Source organism: Onychomys torridus, chromosome 23, assembly GCF_903995425.1.
Source record: "Onychomys torridus chromosome 23, mOncTor1.1, whole genome shotgun sequence".
Lineage (NCBI taxonomy): Eukaryota > Metazoa > Chordata > Mammalia > Rodentia > Cricetidae > Onychomys > Onychomys torridus.
Window position 1 is genome coordinate 15,331,901 of NC_050465.1, and position 12,169 is coordinate 15,344,069.

The window sequence follows — 12,169 nt, forward strand, 5'->3', positions numbered from 1 at the left end:
CTTGTCTCAGAACAAGTGAGAATATGAATGCAGGAATAAAGGAGCATGGCTAATGTATTGTGAAGACAACTTTAAGAAAATACCACAAAAAAGATCTTGCTTGTGCTGAGCCATGAAAAGTGAACTGAATTAATCAAGAAAATTGTAAGGGCATGTCAGGGCTAGCACACTGTGAATGGGGGACAGTGTAGAAGGTACTTAGCATCTACAAAAGTAACAGGGAGGAATGACACCTGTATGTGATCCAAGCATTTTGGGAAAGTATCAGTGACCATAGAAATGGGAATTCAGAGTCACTCCCATGTACCTAATAAGTTTGCATCCAGTTAAGGTTATAGAAAGCATATATCAAAATAAGAATAAGGAGAAGGAGAAAAAGAGAAAGAAGAGGAGAATAAGAAGGAAGGGGAGGAGAATAAGAAGGAAGGGGAGGAGAATAAGAAGGAAGGGGAGGAGAATAAGAAGGAAGGGGAGGAGAATAAGAAGGAAGGGGGGAATAAGAAGGAAGGGGAGGGGAATAAGAAGGAAGGGGAGGGGAATAAGAAGGAAGGGGAGGAGGTGGAAAAGGAATTAGGTTAATGAGAAGTTTGAATAAGGACAGCAGAGTAGGATCAGAAGACACTGCATGCTCTTCTAAGGTGGGGTGTTGGGAATATTTAACCATATACAGATGTATTACATTTGTTTATGCTGTGGAATGTTACTTTGTGTAAAGGTATGTTACACTTGTTTCTGCTGCATTTGTTTAATTATGAAAAGATGTGTTGTTCTGTCACCTGGCCTGCCTAAAGGCATCTGACCGGTCTAATAAAGACCTGAATGGCTAATAAGTAGGCAGAGAAAGGTTATGCAGGACTGGCAGACACAGAGAATAAATAGGAGGAGAAATCGAGGCTGGAAAAGAACAAGAGAGGAAGAAGAGAGGAGAGAATGAGGAAGATGCCCAGGGCCCAATGCCAGGCAATTGACTGACAGACAGACAGGCAGACATTGAAAGAGCAGAAAAATAAAATATACAGAAAGAAAAGGTAAAAGTCCTGAGGCAAAATGTAGATGAAGAAAAAGAGGTTAAGTTATAAGAGCTAGCAAGAAAACAGCTAAGCTAAGGCCACACATTCAAAACTCATCATAAGTCTCCATTTCATGATTTGGGAGCTGGTTGGTGGCCCAAAAGAAAAAAAAGCCTGGTACAGTGTAGTGCTGCTGTTTGACTGATATAGAACTGTTTATAAATGTGTGTGGACAGTGTGTGTGTGTGTGTGTGTTTGTGTGTGTGTGTGTGTGTTTGTATGTGCCTGTGTGTAGAGGACAGAGATAACAATTAGGCCTCTTCCTCAATCACTCTCTGTCTTACTTTTCTAAACAAAATCTTGTACAAAAACCCAGAACTCATTCTTCATTTTGCTGGCCAGCATGTCCTAAGGATCTTTCTATTTCCTTCTACCTACTCTTGGGTTAGGCATATGCCACTAAGTGTGGTATTACTTGGGTTCTGTGTATCAAGCTAGGGCCCTTACACATATGTAGCAAGGGCCTTACTGTGAAGGTCTCTGCAAACACCATGGCCTACAGAGTAAAATTCCACTTGAGGAAAAGAGGAAATTCAGGTCAACATAACTCAGTAGCTGGTGTTTGTTCAAACTTCTAGAGACTGACCCCAGAGAGTTTGTTTTAGGAAAATTTAAGTGCAATACAATTTTGGAAAAGTTTTTTGGTAAAAGAGAATCCCATGTGCCCAAGAAGGCACAATTCCATAAAAGCTCTTCTGAAAATACATGTCTGTTTTTCCATGAAGATGACTTCTAGCAATAGGCTACATGTGTATTCTTAAGGACCTAGGGGAGGATCTGGTTTGGTTTCCTTCATACAGGCAGCACAGAGGTCAACAAGATATCAAACACCTCTGCTCCATTTGCAATGGAGTGTGACCCTTCCCATAAAGATGGATTCTATTGACTGAACAACAGTGCTCCAGACAAAGGTCTAGAGAGAGTGACTGAGATAAATGTAAGAGTCTGGAGAGTTCGTTATGGCCTAGAGTAGATAACGCAAGTCACCAGGCTATTAATCACACCTGTTCCCAGACTTCTAGGTGGAGCACAAGTTCTTTCTCTTTCTTTGAAATAAAGCCCATGAACGTTTAATACCACTAGTTTCTCTGGTACTTCTCTGTGAGCATGAGGACCACAAGCCCTCTACATTTTACCAACTAAGCCGTAGTTCTCAGTCCTTTGCCTATCAATAAAGGCAGTTTCTCGAAGCTCATCTTAGCTATATATGGAAAAAACAACACACAAAGAGTACACCACCATGTTATTTTTGAGGTGGTATTAGAAAGCAACGATTAACCTGCTATGGTTGTGTGCATGGAACTCTGTGGACAAAGATGAAGAGTGTTCATTCATGACACAGCAGAACTGACAAGTTTTTGTCAGTTTTCCTTTTTTTTTTTTTTCCAATCCATATCACAAGGACAGATGGGCCTTGATTGATGGCTGCCCTTGAAATGGCTAGCATTACAAGAGAGGACATTGTGTAATTGGCAATGACTTTCGCCCCGAAGGGAAGCACTCTCTATAATGCAACATCATTCTGTATAAAAGTATTACTGAAACACTGTGGATCAGAGGGCAGCCACAGCTGTGGCAGGCATCCCTGAATTTGCATGTTTTGTTGCTGTGCTTTTATTTTTGCCTCTTACCACAGTGCTTCCATGGTTGTATTTCCGGGAGCATAGTACAAAGCAAGTTTATTTGTGTTCCCTCTCTTCCTTCCTTCCTTCCTTCCTTCCTTCCTTCCTTCCTTCCTTCCTTCCATCCTTCCTTCCTTCCTTCCTGTCTTAATCTGTCTCTTTTCCCCTCCCTCTACCTGATTCCCTTATCCTTCTCATTGTGATCAGATATATTAAACCATATGGCGCTGAGAATGTTAAAGCTGCGGGCACAATCCTGTATTTCTTCAGTGAGTCATCATAAGGCTGTGTGGGGTCTAGGCTGTTAATGCACAACTTCATTAATGGGGCACTCTTGTCTCTACTCTTATTTTCTTCTTTATTATTATTAGTAGTAGTATTAGTATTAGTATTAGTATTGTTATTATTATTTTAGTCTATCTGTTCCTTATTTCATTGATTGATATTTACAGGGCCATCCCTCAACTGTGTCAATATTATCTCTTTTACCCTGAAGTAACAAACTAAACACTAGTAACCCATGGCTGTTCATGATTGTGGAAAACAGAAAGTCTTTTGTTTGAGAATCATATTACTTTCTTTGTCTCTGATCCTGATAAATTTATTTGTTTTTCATTGTGTATGACATTTTAATTGTTATAAATTATAATTTGCATGTGTTTCAACAATGTTGTTGGTTGGAGTAGAATGTCTTAACGTGGCTAAAAGTGGTATTTTATTACAATTTTGTTTTAACATGTTAATCAAGAACAAAATGAGGAGGCTTCTTTTTTTTTGGAAAATCTAAGATCATCATCTCATTAGAAATGATGATGCAATCATTGTAAATTGAGCATAAAACTGTATCTAAGTAAATATGCTGAGTAATTCCTTGTAACAAGAGGCTACTCAATGTGTTATTCAATGGAATCCTTTCAAATGTTAAATAGTGCCATTAGGTTTCTTTACTGCTTATGATTTTACTTTTAGTATTTCTCTTTAAATAAAATATTATTACCTTATAATCATATAGTAAATGTTAATATATAAACTGATATATGCTGGCTAATTTTCATGTGACCAATAGGATAATAAATGCAATAGGTAATTTTTTGAAAGGCAAATAGACATACACACTCAAACACTCTTTATATACATACATACACACACACACACACACACAGCACAAAAGTTAGAGAGAAAGAAAACTCCTGTCTTCTGTGTAAAGTTATCTATTGTGTAATCTTATCTATTTATTTTAAAATTTCAAATTTTCTGTTTGTTATAAAATAGGCATACCAGGAAGATCATAAGTAATGATTAAGCATTTCTAATATATAAATGAGCTGATTATCTACTTTCAAAAATATCTACCATGCTATAAGCATAGTAAAACAACAGTAAACATACATTTATCACTGAAACCTATGACAGCGAAACACTCCTAGGACCACACAAATCCTGTACTATTTTACTAAACGAAAGATAGCATAATACAGCATTCCTGTCTTTGGGACTTTGGTCTCTAGGTTACTCATTGATTTCCTTTTCTTTCCAAATACATCAAATATTCTTGATATCAGTATTTGTGCCATAACATTTCCATAAATATTATATGCAATTATTGAGACAAAAAACTATTTTGGTAGACAAAAATTTAAATCAAATCTTCTGTTTCAATGTCTCATATTTTACAGCAGTATGTTTTAATGTCAAATTTGTATATTAGGGACCTAAAAGAAGGTCCTTTGCATTGAAACACATAGGTAAATACTTGCAGTAGGATTTGGTGTCCATATCACCTGATATACCTCTCTCTCTCTCTCTCTCTCTCTCTCTATCTCTCTCTCTCTCTCTATCTCTATCTCTATCTCTATCTATACCTAAACCTATCTATAACTATATCTATACCTATATCTATCTATCTATCTATATCTATATCTACAATCCACAGAATCAGAGAAACTCTGACAAACATAACATCTCAGGATGTTTACTTTCCTTTCTTAAGTGTCTGTTTAGGAGAAGTTTCCAGGAAGAGAGAACAATGTGTCTCTGAAGGAGGGATGATTTAAGAAATTAGTTGAACTTTTACATGGGTAGAGACACATCATGTAAAATATGATATCAAATCAAGCATTGTAATCTATTTGTAAGCATTATACCTGAAACTCTGAAACATCCTCCATTTATGTATGATTTTCTCAGTCAAGCAAAATTGAGGTCTTCTGAGGGGGAAAAAGGACAGACAAGGTTTAGATGAGACTGGCATCACTTTTGCCTAAAATGATTTGATTGCATATGCTTGTACATTTTGACAGGATTTATCTTCAGGTACATCAATATCGCTTGACAGCATGAAATTTTAAAACAATAAGAACTACAGACAAGCTGTTTATGTGCAGTACATACATATGCAGATCTGGGCTGGACGATGCTTTCAGGACCAGAAATCATGGAGACACTGTTCTGTTTTCTTATTTCCTTATAAACAAATATTAAAATGTTTCAATATTATGTGGAACAGCATTATCTATATAATCTATGCACAGTTTTATAACTTTACTGTTCTTAGTCTAGATGTAACTGTTTAACTTGGTATCACAATAGCTGGCTTCTGTATTAACTAACAAATGGTATTTGTTATTACACAGGTACTTCATAGAAAATATCATCATAAATCAGCTTCAGTTACTTAAATGTGGTAGGTAAGTGTGGCTAGTATTTCAAAATATCAGTTAAAACATATGCAACCATTTGTACAAACAAGATAAATCATTAGTAAATAAAATACAACAGTGTCAATTTCTGTATCTATAAAATGCAAATAGAATCCAGATATATTAGTAAGTAAAAATCTAGACTCAAAATATTAAATCTTAAAAACTGTTTCACATCTTTCCCACATACATTGTTTATAGTGTAATTTCAGCTAGGGTAAAATGAGGCAGACAGAAGATGTTAAGCCATTTGTGACAGACAATAGGGTTCTACAGCTTGCCTGAGCCTATCCACATGGGTTGGATTTTGAGTCTCCATAGTTATCCACTACATATACATGAGTATGTGACAAGGATATTCAAGGCAGTCAGTTCAGTAGTGTTTGTTTTTTTTAAATATATTTATTTTATTTTTATACAGATATTTGTGTTTTAATTTTACACATCAGCCATGGGTTCCCCTGTCCTCACCACACCTGCTCCCACCCTTGCCTTCTCCCCAGCCCCTCCCCCCATTCCCATCTCCTCCAGGGCAAAGACTCCCATGGGGATTCAGCTCAACCTGGTAGATTCAGTACAGGCAGGTCCAGTCCCCTCCTTCCAGGCTGGATCAAGAACAGAAAAGGAGAACAAGGAATAACAGACTATGATAAATGAAGGCCACATGAGAACAGGAAGAAGCAAAGTGCTAGAAAGGTCCCCAGAAATCCACAATGATATATCCTCTGTAGACTACTGGCAATGGTAGAGAGAAAGTCTGATCTGACCTAGTCTGGTTATCAGATGGCCAAACACCTTAACTGTTGTGATAGAACTCTCATCCAATACCTGATGGAAATGGATGCAGAGATCCTCAGCCAGGCCCCAGGTGGAGCTCCAGGAGTCCTATTGTCGAGAAAGAGGATGGATTGTAAGAGTGTTAATTGTTGAGACCAAGATTGGAAAAAGCACAGGGACAAATAGCCAAACTAATAGAAACACATTAATTATGAACCAAAAGCTGTGGAGCCCCCAACTGGATCAGGCCCTCTGGATAAATGAGACAATTGAATAGCTTGAACTGTTTGGGAGGCACCCAGGCAGTGGGACCTGGGCCTGTCCTTAGTGCATGAGCTGGCTCTTTGGTACCTGGTGCTTATGTGGGGTCACTTTGCAATTCAGTGGTGTTTAAAAGTCAATTTTCAATTATATTTTAGACACCATAATGTGGTGGTATTGTGTGCCCCAAAATATTGTGCACCTTAAAAAACTTATCTGGGGTCAGGGCACAGAACAGCCACCAGATACAGAGGCTAGAAAATGGTGGCACTCACACCTTTAATCCTAGTGTTCCAGAGGCAGAAATCCCTCTGGATCTCTGTGAGTTCACGGCCACATTGGAAACAGCCAGGCATGGTGACTCACACCTTTAATCCCAGGGAGTGACAGCAGAAAGCAGAAATATATAAAAGGTGTGAAGACCAGAAACTAGAAGCTTTTGGTTGGTTAAGCTTTTAGGCTTTTGAGCAGCAGTTCAGCTGAGACCCATTCAGATGAGGACACAGAGGCTTCCAGACTGAGGAAACAGGATCAGCTGAGGAACTGGTGAGGTGAGGTAGCTGTGGCTTGTTCTGCTTCTCTGATCTTCCAGCATTCACCCCAATACCTGGCTCTGGGTTTGTTTCTATTTATAGGACTTTTTAAGATTTCTGCTACATCATAAAATAGAATTAAAAGTAATAAAAGGAGATATTTGTAAAGACTAATTGTAAATAACTTGGAAAGAACTTAGAGAACAGACACATGATCAAAGATTATTCTGGACATTTATTTATTTGTTGTTGTTGTTATTATTATTATTATTATTATTATTATTATTTTATTTTGGTTTTTTGAAACAGGGTTTCTCTGTGTAATTTTGTGCCTTTCCTAGAACTCACTTGGTAGCCCAGGCTGGCCCGGAACTCACAGAGATCCGCCTGGCTCTGCCTCCCAAGTGCGGGGATTAAAGGCATGTTCCACACCTGCCCGGCCTATTCTGGACATTTTTAATAAAGAAACTTTTTGGAAGAAATTTAAATCAGTGAATCTTGAATCAAACAAATTCTTCTTCAGAGTATGGGTTTATTTTATTGAATTAGTTGAAGAATGTAACTGACCAAAGACTGACTTCCTCCAAGAAAAAAAGCATTCTTTCAGGAAATTACAAATAGGCCAAATAAACTCTTTCCTTCCGAACTTGCATTTTGGTCATGATGTGTTGTCGTAGCCGTAAAAACCATAACTAAGACAGCCTTTAATGGATCACCATTCAGGTAGCTGAAAATAAAAGCTGTCAATGAATGAAGATAAATATATTTTCATGAAGCAGTAGATATTTATGACTTGTTTTGTATGGAAAATAACAGGACTTTTTTGAAGACTACTTGGGAAAACAAAAATGGATGGATTTGCACTTATTTAGTTTTAAATACCATTTGAAATGAAACTTATGAGGCATGATAATATGAAATCATTAACCTTACAGAGATATTAGAAACAGAATTGTGCTGCTTGTTTTTCATTAACTTGATGCAAACCTAGACATCTAAAAGAAGGATTCTTAGCTGAAATAAATATCTCCATAAAAATTGGTCTGTAGGATAGTTTGTGGGGGTAAGTCTTGATTGATGATTGATGTGGGATGGCCCGACTTACTGTGGGTAGTACCTCACCTGGGTTATTGCCCTTGGTGCTTTAAAAAAGCAGGCTTGGTCAGCCATGAGAGGCAAGCAAGTAAGAAACTCCTGACTCCAGATGACTTCCCTGAATGATGGACTATAGGACTTAAGATGTACTAAACCTGTTCTTTCTTATATTGACTTGGCTCCTAATATTTTATCATAGCAATCAAAGACTTAAATACAATAAAATTAAAACCAGTTTGTTGAGGTACTGCTCTGACAGACCTGATCATGAGTTGTGAAAGGTTGTAGTGGCATTGGATTTGGAGCTGGAAAAGACATTGAATTCTCAGAACTTAATGGGCTGTTTTTGTGGGAGCTGGGAAGATAAAGAGTGCTGAGAGACATGCAGACAGAGGGGTTTGGGCTGGTGAAACTTCACAGGGAAGTGTGAGAGTCCCTTATAGATTCTCTGAGGCCTGTTCAATATTTGGAATTAAGGATCTATGGTTCTAGTCAGGTGGGGCTGAAGAATTGGCTTTGATTAACAAGAAGTTAGAACCACTAAAGTAAATCCTCTGTTTTGTTTGGACAATTAATGCCGATTAGTTGCAGAAGAGAAATGACTGAGCAGCATCATTAAGGTGAAATCTTCTGGGGAGTGTTTTCACAGACTCAGGACACAGATGCTGTGGTTAAGACATGGTCAAGGTTGCATCTTGTGCTGGCATCTGAATTTATTAATGTGTAAGCATTCTCCTGATTTTGAAGGCATTAAAGGCTCACGGAACGATCCTGAGGCTTGGCACAGTGAGCAGACAGAAGAGACAATTGTTAAAAATGTAGCATCATTTACAGTAGAAGCTCTGGGACTGAAGGAGCTTTTGAGATAGAGTCTTGGAACCAGGTGGCAGAGTCACAGGAGGCTATTGCTGAAGGTGTATACCAGATAAGTCAGAGGCCCCAACATTTTGGAGATGCCAGTCTCTTTGGAAGACCACCCAAGCACAGCAGCAGCCATGCAACATAGTCAACTTGCACTTTTATTTGGTGCTATATGTGTGTTGTATGGAGAAGCCTGAAAGAGATGTTCAAGCTCATTGCAGTTGAGAGGATTGTGAGTCTTAGATGTTGGACACAAGTTCTTTACACTGGCCAGTTTGGTTTTGCTATGTTTTGATTGTGACTACACTCCTATTCTTCTCTCTTTGAATAAAAAAGTATGTGACTTATTGTCATTTTAGAGAGACTTTGGATATTTTAGATATTTTGGTATTTTAGAGAGGTTTAAACTTTGCAAGAGATGGTGGACATTTTAAAGACACCAACTATTTTAATGTTTGGCTATTTAAAGACAGTAGGACTTCTAAAAGTTGAAATGTGTTATATTGTGGTATTGATAATATAAGATCTTGGAAAGAAGCAAGAAAATAACATTCGTGGCTTAATAAAGGATTATTTCATTGTCAAGTTGAGAAGTTGTCATTTGTGCTGGTAATTTTCTGTCACCTTGACACAAACCTAGACACTTTCTTGTTCTTTTTTGTTTGTTTGTTTTTTGAGATGGGGTTTCTCTGTCTAACAGCCCTGGCTGTCCTGGAACTCTGTCTGTGAACCAGGCTGGCCTCAAACCCACAGAGATCTGCCTGCCTATGCCTCCCTAGTGCTGGGACTAAAGACTGGGATCTTAATTGAGAAAACATTTCCATCAGATCATCCTGTAGCAAATTTGTTGAGTATTCTCTTAATTAATATTGTGTATGGGCAGTGTCATCCCTGAGCATGACGTTTTGCATTGTATAAGAAAGCAGACTGAGCAAGCCATGATGAGCAAGCCAGTAGACAGCATTCCTTTATACTCTATGCTGTAGTTGATGATGCCATGCTCCTGCAGTATGTTTCTACTCTGACTTCCCTGGATGATGGAATACATGCTATAACATGAAAGAAACCCTTTCCTCCCAAAGTTGCTTTTGGTCCCAGTGTTTCATAACAGCATTAGAAACTCACACCAAGACACAACTAAACAAGCTCACTCACATGCAAAGAAAGAATGGGTTATCTGGATCTAAAAGTGTGTAAATATCAAGGAAGGCATTAAAACAGCATCATTGCTTCCTGTGGAGGCATAGGAAAGGCCATTGAAAGGGAATTAAAATAAGATATAATTCAGGAGCTAATGGAGGATTATAAGGAATATGTAGTCAGTAACCTCAAGTGCTACCAAACTTTCTTAAAGAATAAATGATAAAAAAGCACTATACTTAATAATTAAAATGGAAAAGACAAATCTCAAGGCAGCAGAAATGCTATTTCTTCCCTATGATCTGTTTTCAGATTTAGTAATGGCAAGATGTTATTGAACTTAATTTTTCAAAGAAATAGAGAAAAATAAATAGAGGATGATTAGAAAAAAAAAGATGGAAAAATTTCTGAATTTCTATTATATTGTCCTTACATCTAGGAAAAGGTGTCATCTTATTAAGTACAAAATACAAAATGAAGAATGTAGTAATTCAAGAGGCATTTCATATTTCATTTTCTTATATGTATATAATTTTCTTTAGAATTTGTGTGAATGTAAACTTCTTGATTTTGTAGAGGCATCCTGTTTGTGTGGCTTCCCTATGAATTCATCCACAGGGACTAAATAAACTAAATAAAACTTTATTATATGTCCACACAGACAGCTAAATCATATACAGTTGTAAACTATTATACATTGATTATACTTGTTAAGCAACTGTACTACTAATCATAATGTATTTACATGTATTTAAATACATATAAAATCATCACATAAGCCAATATGTACATGAAAATTCTAATATATATGTGTAAATCTCTAAAATACATATAAGTTACTTTTTATACTATTCTTTAATGATTAAATATAAACTTTTTAGTGATTTATGATAAAATCTAATTAAAAACTTCTATAATCTTGTTTATATTTTTAAATCTTTAGTTCAAAATATGTTGCTTTTTTCATAAATTCTGAAAACACTAATGAATATGCTTGGTCTTATGTACATGGAATAACCTTGTGCTGACAGCATAATAATAGTGAAGAAAGGGGCTTTTAAAATAATATCAATTTTCCATAAACCGTCATGCATAGTGCATGATAATAAGGTGCACTACAAAATCAATTTTTGATGTAATCATTTCTGTTTTCCTTCATACCTTTAAAAAAACGATGCATCATCAAAACATTTTGTTTTCTTATGAGTTTCAAAAAGAGAAGGAAAAAAAAAACTTGCTTGACCTTCTCTAGCATTGGCTGAAGCTTTTGTGCCTTTCATTTGGGTCTCCATTAGTGGAAAGTGGTTTTAGCCAGCTGTACTCAAGCATTTCAGTCAATCACCAGCTTTTATCTTGTTGTTATTATCATAAAGGACCATTTCTTTCCTAAAATGGTCAATTAAGTTCATGGAAATAAATGGTGAGGAATATAGAACTTGTTAGCTGTACTGTCAGTGGTACAGTGGTTTGCGGGAAAAACATTTCAGAGAATTTCTTAATGAATTGAAATAGCTTTCAGCCCATGAGATGGTTTTTCCCATTTCTTTTCTCCCCAGACACAGTTCACAGTTAACAACACAGTAATTGAGTATTTGAAAGCTCTTAAAATGTCCACCTCCTCCTTAAAGACGAGTCCTGTTTTTTGGATTAACTACTCCATTTGTTTCCATTTGTCTGAAGTGCATTTCAAAGATCATTTGTAGTAGGTTTTACTTAAAAAGCACCAGAAAGAAAGTTTCATTTCTATTCAAGAAAAATGTGACAAAAAGATTCAGTATCTATAGTAAATTCATTGAGTAGGATATACCATTAGTACTAAGAACTATTACAATGCACAGAATACATAGAAATGTAATCAGTTATGGCCAGGGAAGGCCTGATTTGTGAGGGCCATGATACCCTAGATGCTTACCAACAATAATGCAGGCTTGAGTTGTCCTTTTGTTCCTTAAGTCAAATGAAAAGTACTTGTTTTTAGTTATCCTGGAGGTCCAGAACATATTCTAATGTTATGTGATAGGCAAGACTAAGTTAAGTATTTCTATATGGCATCAACTTGTACTATCAACAAAATGTAGTATAGAAATGTGAAATTTAGGCAATTCTTTCTA